A 15,167-nucleotide genomic window follows, 5' to 3' on the forward strand; every position below is an offset into this window, starting at 1 on the left:
GCAGACGCACTTTGCTCCGCCCCCTTCTTCCTGCCCTGCTGGGATTTGTTACTGTGCCGTCACGTGACTCAGATGCGCTCAGAAGACGCATTTGGACTGCAGAGAGAGAGAAAGAGGAGCAACATGTGGAGATATTTTATGACTGTAAATGAAAATGCTGGAGAACAGCTGGAAGGCTGTCAAGCCACAGGGGACCACAACAAGCTGTAGAGTTCAGCTTATTTTTCACACCTCAGTTAAATGCTTTGACTGAAGTCTCACTGCACACACTCAAACTTAGTGTTTGTGTACACCTTGGTCATTATAACCTGACACTGATCAGTGCTGCTCTGACGACCACACTCACATCCATGTAATCATTTAACTGGGATGATCTGGATTTACTGCACAATGCTGAATGTGTCCTTACAGTACAGGGAATAACTCTCTGTGTTCCTGTAGAGAAACTCTGGGTTTGTGTGCTGACGAGCATCACTCACAGTATGATACAAAGGCTCACTCATACCTTTCCACACATGTGACAAATTCAAAAAGATGCTGAAACCTTTACAACATCATAAACTACACATTGTTGTACTCTTTTAGGATGGAACAGCTTTCAGATTTATTTACTCTTAAAGGATAAAAGATGTTTTTAAGAATTTTTCATTCAAGAGGAGAATGTTTAAATAAGTCATGTAAATGAGAATTTCAAAGTTGGTGGCTGCAGTATATACAAATTGGTGTATCTCAAAAAATAAAACTATGAAGACACTCAAAATTAATTTGGAAACTGTTTTATGCAACTTTTTACATTTACAATTTTCAGGGATGAACCTCTGAAATTACTTTAACTAGAAATTTGTGTAAAAATACCACTATTGCAATTTATTTAGTTACTGATGACTTAATGCATACATATGATTAAAATTTGGGATATAATGGTTGTATTGATGTATAGCAACTTAAAATACTCCCAGAAATGGCACTACAACATGTAAAAATATAAAGATAAGCTCAGGCGGACTGGGTTCTTTAGTAGGTCTAAAGGGTCAAACTGCGCCCTCACATCATGAATATGAAGGGTTGTATTGGGAGAAGGTGGTGTGAAATCCTCATAGCTGTGGGTGAGGAGGGGCTCCTGTGGGTGAAGTCTTTGATGGTGGTGATGGCTCTGTGCTGGTGGGAGTGGGGAGGTGGGGGATCAAATGTTTGATTAAACGGATGAAAAGGCGTTTCTTCCATATAATTATCACTTTTTAAAATCTTTAGCAACTTCAAGTTTGTCAGTGTGCTGAGGTCACAGAAACGAGAAAAGAAGTTTGACACTTCAGAGCACATGTGTCAGACTCACACATCTGGCCCGGCAGACATTTATATCTGGACCGCGAGATCATTTTATATAGATTTATTATTATTGTTATGCATGGCCCGGCAATATGAGGTAATAATAACACACAAACTACAGATCCCATAATGCAGCGCTGCAGCCTCCTTACTGAACGCTAGGCTAACTGGGAACATTCCCGCGTCAATCAAGTCCAACGTGTGTTAGCTGGCACCTCACAATGGCAAAGAGAAAAGTTGATTCTGAAAACAGAGCCTTTCAGCACCGGTGGGAGACTGATTGTTTACAAACATTGCTGGTAAACCCGTGTGTCTTATTAGTGGAGCTAATGTGGCTGTAATTAAAGAATTTAATTTAAGACAAAACTATGAGACAAAACGTCAGGTTTGTCTGAAAAACCTGAATGCAGAGCAGAAACTACAGAAAGTAGAAGAGCTAAAGAAGAATCTGACATTTCAGCAGACTTTTGTCACCAGAGCAAAATCACAAAGTGAAGCTGTTGTGAAAGTTTTATTGTAGCAGAGGAGAAAGCCAAATCAGCCCGGACATTTACCGAAGGAGAGTTTCTGAAAAGCTGCATGATGAAGGTGTGCGACGTCTTGTGTCCAGAATTTAAATATCAAAAATAAAAGTGCCAGCTCTACCACACACGAGAGCACACTAGTCCGCGTACACAACGAAGAAGAATAAAAAAGAGGGTGACCTGCAGTCATGACACAACAGGCGCCACCATGCGGCGATGAACTGCATTACAACACGCCACTGCTGAGTAAGTGTATTTGTAATGTTTTATCATCGTCAGTTTGATCAATAAACAAGTTCAGGGCGCTGAGAGTTTAGTTTGGAGATAAGAGCTGTTTGAGCAGTGCAGCTCCCTCAGACAATACATATGCCAGTGAAAGTAAAAACCAGTTAACCTGGAAGACAGGACACTGCTGTTCACGTGAAACCGAAAGTAAACAGTGTAGCTGGTGTTTCTCCCTCCACTGTGTTTTATCCACGGCTCCAAATATGAGATATAAATCCCCAAATATTAAGACAACAATGAGAAGTATTTGGATTTAACGGGTTGCTGTTTCTTGCAGGAGATTGAAGATGCTGCTGTTGCTCCTGCTCCTCACGAGTGGTAAGAAACTCTTACTATGTTATATACTATATGTAAACAATGTTTATCTTGCACTCAGACCGAAGTTTGATCATTATCGCACAGGTAGATACACGCAGTGTGTGAAATTACCGATGTAATGATGGCTTTAATGTAGGAGAGCGAGGGGTGGTGTGAGAAAGTCTGGACCGACTTTGTGTTGAAAGTTTGAGCTTTGAGAGGCTAACTAGCCGTGCTAAGCTAGCTCGGTGACAGGTCATGGCTGCAGATAAAAGGCTTTATTGACAGGTGTGATAATCCTTTATATCACAACAACATCATTCTCAGACAGGTGACAGGAACATGCAATGAAGTGGCCGCCTATATCTGCTATTGTTGCCAAAGTGTGTCAATGTTAACTGAAGCTGCGAGTCCCAGTTCTGCCCTGGTCCTCCCCCATTAGGACATGCCTAGAAAAAGCTCCGTTTGGAGGCATCCTTGTAAGATGCATGAACCAGCTCAGCTGGCATCTTTTGATACGGCAGGACTCTAAGCCTAAATCATAATATAAGATGAGTAACAGTATGGTGGACATTAGGTAAGGCTGCACTTTTTGCAGCGATCTTGTTTAGAAAACTATTTTTGTATCAGTAATATGTTTTCTTTTTGTCTGTTAATAATCTTGTTGAACTGCACATGATTATTTGCAGCTAGCAGGTTGTTAATGCTATCCACCAAGTCTAAAAACAGCATGTTAATACTTGGAGATCCTGAAGGCTGCTCCAAAAATGATGACAGGTGCTTTTGTTTGTGTAAGAAAGCTCCGCAGAACAGATGCGACACTTAACCTGCATAAAATGAAATAAATAATTTACACTGCAAGTCACATTGCTGTTTTTCCTATTCTGATAGATTACACTGAAACAAAGACAGACAAACTATTACCTTATTTGCAGTTAAAAGATCAAAATGATCCCACACAGCAGAAACATTTATTTTTCTTTCGGGCTCCATTTTGTAACGGAGAGATGTGTATTTCTATTTGTTGTAGAAAGATATGTATTTTTTTTTTTTTATCTTTGCGAGAGTACTTTTGTGTGTTTTTTGGTGGCGACTCATTCCGTTAACAAATGCGGATGCGGTACCTTTTAAACACAGTTTGGCGCGTTGGCAATGAGCGATACAGCAGCGGTATCGATCACGTGACTTTTTCTTAAAGCGACGCACGCACCGATACAGGTTTCGCTCTGTGAGCTTGATACAAGCGTCGGTGCGTCAGTGTTGCTGGACCCATCACTAGTTTTTTGTATATTTGTGCACTAATTGATGCCATAGGCCAAGTTGTAATTTGGCATAGTAATTAGTGCAGCCATTGTGAGTTGCAGTTATTTGTCTGTGCAGTCTGTGCATTTGTTTAATAGTTGATCCCATGTGCTGATTTGTATATTGGACAGTTGCATGTGGAATAAAAGGAGCAAATGTTACAGAAGTGTATTTTATGCGTTTATTGTTGCGCGTCATCTGTGTCCTCATGTTCAGCCTGCCGCAGCCTTTGGTTGGAGGAGCTGCAACAGTCTTGATTAACCTAACAGAAAGATTTCCAATGGACCGAACCTTAAAATGAAACAACAAACATGAGCAGGAAAGTAAACTAAAATAAGATCTTACTGATACAGCCTCTGTGGTATATGGCATTGCATTCTTTTAGGTGTGCAGAGTTGTCTTCTCTGCTCAGGGAGACAAATGTCAGTAGACTTTTTACATATTGTCCATGATGAAAACTCAAGATTTCTTTTAAAACACTGAAATATTCATTATGATCCCTCAATTGTCTGTAGCTGTAGCAGCAGTTCATAAATTCCAGTTTAGTTACCACTCAAAGCAAAGAGCAGTGAGCCACATTAGTGAAGTCAGAGGTCAGAAATGCAGAAACTTGTCATTTGCCATGAGTGTGACTGCTATTGGTCCAATATTTGATATTGTGGTTTCTTGTCCTTTCAGATCATCAGGTGGAGGTGAAGGTGGAGGAAGGCTCAGAGTCTGTCACCCTGCCCTGCAAAACAACACCTGACCTGCCTGAGAACACCAGAGTGGAGTGGACTCGCTCTGACCATGAACTCTTGATAGTTCAGGAGTATTCAAACAAAGGTGGCAAACTTATGAAACAGGACAAGTTTTACAGAGACCGAACAGAAATGAATGAAGACCTGCTGAAAACTTCAGTCTGACCCTGAAACAGCCCACAGAGAGACACAGGAGGATCCATCTGCACCATCTACAGGGACAAAGACATCCTGAGACAGAAAGTAGTGCTGCACTATGTCAGAGGTCAGAGCTGGTGGACAGTGGCTCAGATTAACTTCAGAATTCAAAGGTCATAATTTATTTATTCATTTATTTTTGTTTCTCCACAGAAAAACTTCCACTTTGGGCCACAGCTGTCGTAGTTCTTCTTGTTCTTGTGTTTTTTGGGGGTCTCACATATAGATTTCAACACTATTTCATGTCAGGTGAGTCTCTCGTGCCAGACACACTAGTGGTTAACAAGTGTCCCCTGGTGGCTCCTTAAGTGTCACTCAAAGGTCCAGAAGTTGAAAGAATTGCTGTCCTTCAGCTTTCTTTAAAACTTGCTGCTGCTGTTTGTACAGTTCATGTTGTTTGTTGTCCCATCAGACTGTCAGGTGCAGGTGGAGTCAGGGTGGAGTCTGTAAAGCTGCCTTTCAAAACCAAAGCAAAAATATACCTGAAGATGCTAAAGTGGAATGGAAGGACAGATACAACAACAAAGTCCATGTGCACCAGAATGGTTGTGATAGGATTGAAGACCAAAGCCCAGCATACAGGAAGCGAACAGAGATGAACCTGCTAGAAACTGGAGACCTCAGTCTGGCCCTGAAACACCCCACAAACAAGGACAGAGGCACCTACACCTGCACCGTCTACAACAAGGAGGAGACCTGATGAAAAAAACAAGTGGAGCTAAAAGTCAGAGGTCAGTGTGCACTTAGTTTTTACTTGTATTTCATATAATATTAACTTGATTCACTGATGATAATGGGGAAAAATGTTGAGCTTCTGCAATATTCTTTATATTGAGACAAGTCGTGCCATCAAAGTGCCTTTGTTCACTTTGACTCTGTCCCCAAAATTAATCAGTTAAATGAGGCACATTGTGTCTGTGCCAGATCTTTTGGCTGAATGAATATACTGAGGCTATACACATTCATTAATTACCTGGATTAGATTACTTTGTCTTCATTTGGCTGCTCATTTTAAAGGTTGCCACAAGTTATCTTCCTACATCTCCCCTCTTCCAGCATCCACCCCTAACAGTCTGGCTGCTCTCCTTCTGTCACAAATCACCTTTGATGTTGATCTCCACCCAATCCACCCCACCTGCATTCTCCTTTCTCACCTCCCTTTGCATTGTCCATTCCTTTCAAGGGTTGACTCCAGGTAGTTAAACTCATCTACTTTCACTACTTCTGCTACTTCCATGTTCACCTTCCCACCTGTCTGCCTCTCATGCATGCACTTGTATTCTGCTATGCTTCTACTGACAGTGCACATCACCCTTGTTTGTGAAAATCAGTTCTCTCTAAAGTGAGAGGATACTTGTTAAACAACAGGATGTGTTAGAAAGTCTGATCACAAAGGTCCACTGCCCTCTTTTCTTTCCACTCTTAATCTTTCTCATACCTGCCCTCACTTCCTCCTTACTAATCCTCTGAAATAATGAAGCACTGTTTCCTTTATCTGTGCTTCTCACTCTTTCATTTTCTTCATTCATCAGCCTCTCAAACTACTTCCATCTCCTCAACACACTTTCTTCACTCGCTGGTACATTTTCATCTTTATCTCTAATCATCTTAACCCAGTGGTTCCAAACCTTTTTTTGCTAACCCCCCTTTGTTTTACAAGAAAATCCATTGCAGTTTATTTCACACAAGAAACCTTTGTAAACATTTGAACAAATAAAATTCAAGATCAATAAATTGCAGGTTCAATAAAATAGACTCTTTTAAATGACAGAAAAACAAACCATCTTCATAGTGTGATTCTTTTAGGTCCTCCGTGTAAAATGGAGTGAAAAACATAAACAACTCTGTTAAGAGATTTCTTAGGATTTTGGGATTTTTATTATGTTATGCTTAAAAGTACGTTTCATTATCGAAATGTGTTTGCTCTTTTCAGTATTCAGCTTAAACTCTGCAACTCTGTGCAGACTCCTAAATGGGGAAGTTACACAGGAAGCCTGCAGTTCTATTTTCTCTCTTCCTGTATGTGCTCTCTGAATAAAGACTCTTCCTTTTTACTGCAGCGGGGCGAGTCTCTCTGAGTCTCACCCGTGTACACGTTAACCTGTCTGAGCGTTTTATTCCGACCTGAGTTGCAATACAGGAAAACTCCTGACAAACTCCCTCAATGGAAAAATCAGAAATTAAAGGTTTGTTGTGTAAAAATAACACATTTAATCCTGACATCGTTTTAGTGGCTGGTGTGAGCTGCTTGTTGCTGCAGATCTTCTCAAACCTGGGTGGAGTTTTAAAACCGCCACTCTGAGTTCATTTTCAATGTCCAGCTTTGAACTGTAGTTTTTTTTATATTGATTGAAGCCCCAGCAGAAAAGACTACCTCACATAAGTAGGATGTGATAAAAGAAGTAAGGCCAGCCTCTCTTACCTAGCAGTGGGTAAATTTTCTCCACTCCAATCCAAAATGCAGAAAGGGTCTGCTGCAATTTACCTCCAACTGATGAGGAAGAAAAAGCTTCTGTTGCCTGTTCAGCTCATGTTGTGCTTGGTTGTCCTCTCAGTCCCCCAGGTGGAGGTGGATTCAGGGGTGGAGTCTGTCCAGCTGCCTTTCAAAATCAGAATTCGTCTGATTAAAAAACTCCCTAAAGTGGAGTGGACGGAGAACAAGAAGAAGGTCCATGTGTATAAGAACGGCTCTGACCAGCCTGAAGAACAGCACCAGGATTACAGAGATGAATGAAGACCTGCTGAAATCTGGAGACCTCAGTCTGAAACTGAAATATCCCACAGACGAGACACAAACACCTACACCTGCACCGTCTACAGCAGGGAGGGAAACATCCTGCTGAAGAAACAAGTGGAGCTTAAAGTCAGAGGTCAGAGCGTACATAGTTTTGCCTTGGATTTGATATTTGATATTCATTTTTGACCTTTTTAAACAAATCTTTTTTCTCCAGCCTGATTTTTTTTTTTTTTAAATATTTTTTAACTAGAAATGCAGCAATGAGAATTATTGCAATACAACAACTAAAAATAATGGATCAGTTACTGATGATACTAAAAACATTTTATCTGACCGTTTTGGAAAGGCATATTAAAGCCATATAAAGTGATGGCTGTTGACTAACCTTTTGCTTCGCTGCACCCAGATTTTTCAACCGCATCAATTAAGACCACATTTTTACATTTGCACTTTTTCAGGGGGAAATTGCCATACAGACAATATTGATTTGTAAATGATTAACTAACAATCTTGTCAACACAAAGTTCTTTATTTGAAGCAGATTTCTACAAGAAAGTTAAGTTACTGAAAAAGTGCTTAAAGTGCTTTGGCAATCTTTGGCAATATTGTAGACAATGTTAAACTTAATCATCGTCTGATGACCTTTTTTGCTGCTGCCTGCAGCTTAAAGTCAGTGGGGAGAGGGGACACTTGGGCAGTGCATTTATCACAGCATACAATGTGTTTTCTGGATCCACTGTGTATCAGTATTGCCGGCCATGGTCTTTCCACACTCACCATAGTAAATGCAGTGCATCATGTTGCCAGCTTTATAACAGATAACAGCCTTAAAAATCTTCTGCAGAAGAACCAAGACTGAAGAAAACCATGAATGAACATCTGAACATTACCTGATGCTGCTGCAGTGAAGCAGAGGAATGTTACAGAGGTTTGATTAGAGACACAGCTAAGAGTTTTGCAATTTGGCATAATTTTAAAAAGTTTTAATTTCATTAATAATAAACATTTTTGGGGAAAAGAAGAAAAACAGCGCTGAACCCAATGGTAGACTGGTGCGTAATAAGAAGAAAGATTGTGCAGAAAACAGAGATTTGAGATGGGAAACTGTTCTTGAAGTACATTTGGGTCAAAGAGGGACAAAACCTGCAGCTCAGAATCAGTGAGATGTCGACTTTCAGCCCCGACGGCACGAACACACCGAGAAAGCCAACATCTCAGCGCTCTGTGTTTGTCTTTGTGTGGAATCTGTTTACCTGCTCTCATTTACTGTTGTAGCTATTTGGTGGTTCCTGAAATAGTTTGTGAGCTCCTGGAGTTCCTGGCAAAATTAATTTATATTGAAAGATGAATTCAGGATTTAATGAATTAATGTTGCTTTATTCAAGCTAAAATCATTTTAAATCAGTTATTGAAACCCAGCCTACTGCTCACCTCTGTCTATGCACCTGCATTTTCAAACATAAACACGTAGGCCGACAGGACTATCAGAGGTCCCACCCCTGACTACCTTTGGTTGGTGTAGACCACGATATGGTAGATAGACCATGATATACGCGAAAGGCTGGTGCGACCTACGATTTTCTTTTAGTCGGTTTAGGGTTGGTTTAGGGTCCGGATGGCTTGAGGATAGAAGCTCTTCTTGAGTCTCTCTGTCCTTGCCCGGATGATGCGGAACCTTCTACCAGATTGTAGAAGTTGGAACAGTTTGTTGCCAGGATGGGACGGGTCTGGGAGGTTTGCCTCTATTACTGCTGTTCTTGCTGATCTGCACTGCGCCCATTAAATATCGTATCCAATTTAAAATACTGCTGCTTACTTTTAAATTATCAACAACACAGCGCCGAGCTACCTTATCGAATTCCTTAGATTGTCCTTGTTAGAGCACTAAGATCATCTACTCGGGTAATCTTGGTGCAGCCGAGATCTTGGCTGAAATCTAGAGGTGACCGTGCGTTTGCCTTGGCTGCACCTGATTTGTAGACTTATTCTGTTTCTCTTTTATACATTTCTTTTATGCTTTTGTGCTTTTACCATGTTTTTATTTGATGTGCATTTCATTGCTATTTCTGTGTATTAGTGACATCGACCTGTTAGCATATTTTGTACTTTGTTTTGGTCTTGCAATATTTATGTTCTATTTTCTGCTTTTTTTTGTTAAGCACTTTGGTATACTGTTGTTTTTTAACTGTGCTCTATAAATAAAGTTGTATTGTAACAAATGTAATTTTAAAGTGTTTTGAGACACTTCATCTTCTGTCTATGACAGTCTAACACAGCCCTCTGTCCCTGAGAGGTCTCCAGTCCTCCCCATCACCTTCATGGTAGACCACACCACATGCAGCAGATTAGATTTTGCCTGCCATACCACAATGATATGCCGTACCTTACTATGCTGTCCAGTGCAGCCTGGTAGTACAAAACCATTACTTTCGGATCAACTCCAAACCGCAGCACCAATCCGTCTGTCGATCTCCGGCTCCCTTCTCCCATCACTCGCGAACAAGACCCCGAGATACTTAAACTCCTCCACTTGGGGCAGGAACTCATCCCCGACCCGGAGTGGGCACTCCACCCTTTTCCGGCTGAGAACCATGGCCTCAGATTTGGAGGTGCTGATCCTCATTCCCGCTGCTTCACACTCGGCTACGAACCGCTCCAGTGCGAGCTGGAGGCCTTCACCTGATGAAGCCAACAGAACCACATCATCCGCAAAAAGCAGAGATGAGATTCTGAGGCCACCGAAGTGAAGGCCCTCCGCCACTTGGCTGCGCCTAGAAATCCTGTCCATAAAAATTATGAACAGAACCGGTGACAAAGGGCAGCCCTGGCGGAGCCCATCACCCACCGGAAACGAGTGCGACTTATTGCCGGCAATGCGAACCAAACTCTTGCAACGGTTGTATAGGGATCGAATGGCCCATAGCAGTGGGCCAGACACCCCATACTCCCGCAACACCTCCCACAGGACACCTCGAGGGACACAGTCGAATGCCTTCTCCAAGTCCACAAAACACATGTAGACTGGTTGGGCAAACTCCCATGCACCCTCAAGTATCCTTGAGAGGATAAAGAGCTGGTCCAGTGTTCCGCGACCAGGACGAAAACCGCATTGTTCCTCCTGTATCTGAGGTTCAACTAACGGACGAACTCTCCTTTCCAGCACCCTGGCATAGACTTTCCCAGGGAGGCTGAGGAGTGTGATCCCCCTGTAGTTGGAACACACCCTCCGGTCTCCCTTCTTAAAGATGGGGACCACCACCCCGGTCTGCCAGTCCAGGGGTACTGCCCCTGATCTCCACGCAACATTGTAGAGGCATGTCAACCAGGACAGCCCTACAACATCCAGAGCCTTCAGCAACTCGGGGCGGACCTCATCAACACCAGGGGCTCTGCCACCAAGGAGTTGTTTAACTGTTTTTCTTTTATTTTTATAATGTCATTTTTGCAATGTTGAGCTTCATTTTGTATTGTATAAAGTTCTTCTTTAGTTTGTATGGAGCTTTGGTCCTTCCCCAGTACAACAATTGGTAGATTTAAGTAACATCAGCCTTCACCAATGGCTCTCTGACAGCAAATATGTTTTACTGTTAATAGTAAGAGTTAGATATCTGGATCAGTTGCAGGCCTGGTCTGGCCTGAATCTGTCATCCTTGTGTCTTCTGGATTCATCCTGCTGTGCAAGTGGAATCCAATAAAGACCTTGTTTGCTGTTCCATTACAGACCCTATCATACTTTTGGGCTCGGTGTTGCTGCTATCTGGGCAGATGCACTGAGATATATATATCTATGATATAGATGAAATATTATTAGTATAAAACAATGTGAGGATCAGGCTTTGCATTTTAGACACTGTACATTTTAGACTCCTGATTTAGAAACAAACAAAAAACAAAAGATAAAAACACAGTTAAAGGTTTCAAACTTAATCATGTCAGAGATCAGGGCAATAGAGTTTGATCTTTGGTACAGACAGCTGGCTGTTCCTGTGTGTGAGTGTATTTGTATTTATTTATTCTGTTTTATTTGTCCTAATTTATTTCCTAACATCCTTCCTACCCCCTTGCCTGCTTCCTCTCCATTGGCTGTCCCCAGGTCTGTGTGTGTTTTCATAGTAAACATGAAGATGTCTGTACTGTGCCACGCTGGTTTGAAGAAAAGAATGAAAAAAAAATGCAAACAACTGCACTTACTGTGAATTTCATCCAGTTATATGTTCCCTATTCTTAACAGTTAATCTGCAATAAATATGTTATTTATAACATGTAAAGTCTGATAATTATAAATGAGGGATATAAAGTTTCCACAGTCACTGAATCTAAGCAAATGAACAAATCAGGAATCCAACAGTGCACAGGGATAATAAAAGACACAAGGAAATGACAGAGGACAGAGACAAATGACCTGGCAAGGACAAAGACTAACTTCAGCTTTCAACTTTTATTTCTTTTATAGGGGTCATTGCACCGAATGGGTGCCATCTCCAACATGAAATAATATTTTTTATATAGTTTTAAAACTTAACGGAGTACGGGTTATGATCCGAGCTGCAGAATTTTGAAGAAGTTGGAGTTTATGAAGGGACCTTTTAGGGAGACCAAATAGGAGGGAATTACAGTAATCAATACGGGATGTAATAAGACTATGAACAAGGATGGCAGCAGCATGAGGGGTAAGGAAGGGACGGAGTCGGTTAATATTACGTAAATGGAAGTAAGCAGACCGGGTTATGTAATTAATGTGAGACTGGAATGAAAGAGTATTATCAAGCATTGTACTGGATGGAGACTGGGAAGAGAGATCCTTGCACTCAGAACATTCTCCGTACATGCAGTTTGTTTTCTGTGTGATGGCTTTCACAAGATCATCCAGATCGACAGTCATCACTTTCAAGTGGTGAAGCTTCTGCACAACAACCCAGATTCTCATGCATTTTGCACATATATGTGTCCCAATAAGTCTCGAGGGGTAACAAGGTGCAGTTCAGTTTCTTTTCTTTCCTTGATATTATGCTGTGTCTTTCTCCACCTTTGCATTGACTTCATATCAGTATTTATTTATATCACGAAACTGAACATAAATCTCAACAACTCGAGTAATTTCAACTGTACAACTTAAAAATCAGGTAAATAGAGTAAAATCAACAAATATTCACATTAATAAATCATTTAATCCATTGACTCTACTCACTCCTGTAACTGGTACTCAGTCTACTCTTTATATGAGTAACAGGACTGAAAGTAATAGCAGTGAGTTTTTAGCATACAGTTTGCAATATAGCCACATGGCATCCTTGCTAGTATGAGGACAGTGAGCACAATCTAATGATTTTCCCCAACATTGTATTTTTAAAATAATCAAATAACAACTCAGATATAATTAAGGTAATGGGGCTGTATGTTGATATTCAGCCATAGTTAAAATATCAAATAAATGAGAAAACGTACTTTTGGTCTTTGCATGGCTTTTAAAAGATTCACCTTATGCAACTTCCTGTTGTGCATGTGACTTCTGCAATGTTCCACATTTTTACACGGGATAATATGTTAGGGTAACAGGACTGGGTGAAAACCCAGGGACATGACTAAAGTGTATATTTAACAAAATTATTATAGGTTTCTATGGAAATATTCAAGATTCAAGACTCAAAGATTTATGCAATGCATAGAGCGGAAATGCAGTCACCACAAAATGCACAAAACCCCAACATTTCTTTAGGATTGTATTCAATATGTTTCATTTTAAGATGTAATGAGGACAGGTGACAAATACTGTTTTTTTTCAGTATTCAAGGCAGTTCTTATATTATTCCTTCACAACATATATCTTAAATTTTCAATCAGATCAATATGTGTGACATTTTGCTTAATAAGAAAATGTGTTTTACAGTTAACCTTCATCAGAATTTATAAATATAATTTCCAGGGGATGAAAATGGCACCCATTCGGTGGAATGACTCATTTAACATTTCAAAGTTTGGCACATTTAATTTAACGGGACGTTCGTCCGGTTTTCTGCGTGTTTACAGGAGGATGACGCTGTTTCTGCTGTTCCTGCTCCTCATGAACACACTGACTCTGAGCGCTGTTTGAATGCACACTGTGAACCCGCGGTTTGATTCACACAGAGCGACTGTGTTTGTGAAAGTATGAGGGCTGGTGTGACAAAACCCACGACCGACACTACGTGACATTACTAACGTGGGGGCGGAGCCAAGTTGCCATAAAGCGCGTGGTGCGTTCCAGTACTTTATTTTAGGAGAGTTCCCAACTGAGGGAGGCACGTGACCCTGTGTTGCAGGTCAACTGTTAGATTTGTTTACAGACTCCACTCTGTGTGTTCATCGTGTGTGGATCCGCAGATTGGTCGTTTTCACGAGCGGTCTTCTCAGTCTGTCAGCGTGTCTGCGGTTTGACATGATTAATGACCTCAGCAAAAAGAAAGTCTCCAGCTCTGTAAATCCACACACTATCAATATTATCTTTAGACGGCAGAAAACACAGTCTGAGGGGGCTGTAGTGACGTGCTAAGAAACCAACTCAACTAATTAGAAACTAACTAATTAGAAATACACTTAATCAGCAGTGGTGATGTTTTATATTCCCCATAAGATCTGGGGACCTTGGAAAGGTGTAACGAAGGGCCAGAGAAGAGAGTGGCTGTTAGTGAATCATCCAGCAGGTCGGTGTTGAAGTGTTGAGTTTTAGATGAATCTGATTTTGTCTTTCAGATCAGGGAAGGAATACAGAAGTCAGGAGGTGGAAAAAAAGCAAAAGGCAAAATCCAAGCAGAGTTCAGTTAAAAGCTGTGGGGCACAAAGATTACAGGGCAGCAAACAGAGGCTTTGAGACATGTTGTAGACAAAGGTGGGTTGATTGCACACGGGCCTGTTATGTTGTAAACTGTTGGGCTGGGAAAAGGAGAGACTTGTGGTTAAATCACACCTTAATATTGCATAAAAGAGTGATGATCGCATCATGTGAACATCTCAAATTAAACCTAATACAGGTCCTGTTTCATGTCCACTTTAAACACAGTGACTGCAGGTCCTCCTACATGTGGTATGACTGTAGTTTATTGGCACGTTGTCAGTGCAGATATTTTCACTGCTGCTTATTCTCTGGCTTATGCTAGTTTTGCCCCACTCAGGAAATAAGGGACTAGTTTTTGAGGATTGATTCATAACTCCGGGAGAGAAACAAAGACTTCAATGATGCTGTTCTAGGCTGTCAGTGCTGTGACAGGTCTATGGGAGAGTGCAGCCTGTCCACCCATTTTAAATTTCATTTCAATTCAATTCAATTTTATTTATATAGCGCCAAATCACAACAGCAGTCACCTCAAGGCGCTTTATATTGTACAGTAGATCGTACAATAATAGATACAGAGAAAAACCCAACAATCATATGACCCCCTATGAGCAAGCACTTTGGCGACAGTGGGAAGGAAAAACTCCCTTTTAACAGGAAGAAACCTCCAGCAGAACCAGGCTCAGGGAGGGGCGGGGCCATCTGCAGCCACCGGTTGGGGTGAGAGAAGGAAAACAGGATAAAGACATGCTGTGGAAGAGAGACAGAGATTAATAACAGATATGATTCAATGCAGAGAGGTCTATTAACATATAGTGAGTGAGAAAGGTGACTGGAAAGGAAAAACTCCTCGTGTGTCATAGTGGTCTGATCAGACAATATATTTACCCTTCTGTGCCATTTCATGTTTAGGTCAGTTATGTTTGTTTAGGTCAGTTATATTTCTTTGT

Source organism: Oreochromis aureus, linkage group 3, assembly GCF_013358895.1.
Source record: "Oreochromis aureus strain Israel breed Guangdong linkage group 3, ZZ_aureus, whole genome shotgun sequence".
NCBI lineage: Eukaryota > Metazoa > Chordata > Actinopteri > Cichliformes > Cichlidae > Oreochromis > Oreochromis aureus.